The sequence below is a fragment of the Papaver somniferum genome, chromosome 3 (assembly GCF_003573695.1).
Source record: "Papaver somniferum cultivar HN1 chromosome 3, ASM357369v1, whole genome shotgun sequence".
NCBI lineage: Eukaryota > Viridiplantae > Streptophyta > Magnoliopsida > Ranunculales > Papaveraceae > Papaver > Papaver somniferum.
In genome coordinates this window covers 212,910,784-212,911,902 of record NC_039360.1, presented here as the reverse complement: position 1 = coordinate 212,911,902, position 1,119 = coordinate 212,910,784, and positions in this window count along the sequence as shown.

The following is a 1,119-nucleotide window of genomic DNA, read 5'->3' as shown; positions in this document are numbered from 1 at the left end:
TCTCCTGTAACATCTTTTTTTTTTATTTTTTATTTTTTTTTATTTTTTTTTTGCGACCACAGACTCCTAATGCGTCTTCCCCGTTCTTTTGTTTAGTTTCCGAGTTCTTCTCAAATACCAAAAACCCATTATCACATATAATGGCAATGAGTATCTCACGGCATGATTAGGAGGCATCAACACACTTCCCTCAACGACACCAAGACAATGGCAGCATGTCACCATTCTAACCTCCATCACGGATCAACAAAAAACTCCTCGTCTACTTCAAACTGAAATCTGGTTCACCATGAATTTGCTGAACTTCTTCTCTGTATTCCTCTCTCAAAACAGATTAGAACCCTATCAAGAGCTTTGTTGAAACGAAACTCCATTATTCTTCAACACCGATCACCAGCACGTATCATACCCTGCTCATCCTCCATCATCTGCCAATCATAGCGTCAACACAAAGCAACTCTCAGCAAGCCCTAAACATCACGTACTGTGATATTTTTTTTTTTTTTTTTTAAAAGCTTACCAGCGACCACCATTCGTTGTCCTGTCTCTGTACATCAAACAATACTCAACTTATTTCTGCAGTACCATCAATATTCACAGCGTCTTCTTCTCCTTAATCATCCACGAAACCAATTCTTCCAAATCACACTAGAACTCGTGTTTTCAAACAACGACAAATTAAGTTGTCCTCGATCACCACGAATTCTCACCCTTTAAAAATATTTGCCATTAACCTTTGGAAGCAACGTAATCCTCTTCTGGTAGTCATAACCATCACCTCAAACGATGTCCTAACTCATCTCAGTTCTCTTCTTATATCAACAACAATCACCACCTTCCATTAAAAGAATTCAATGGCGTCAAGCTATTTTTAGTTCCTCATTCACCATGTCGAGACTGAGATGCATCTCCTCTTCATAAAAAATTGGTAAAGACCAACGTTATATGGCAGTAGTAGTAGCTTTCCTTCCTTCTTTTATTCGATAATTATCTCGGCCATAAAATCTCTTCGTTGCAACTTCATCAAACACCAAACAGGAGCAGCAGTGATCACGTCTCCATTACCAGCGTCCATCAGAAGCAATCCTTTTTTTTTTTTTTTTTTTTTTTTTTTTTTTT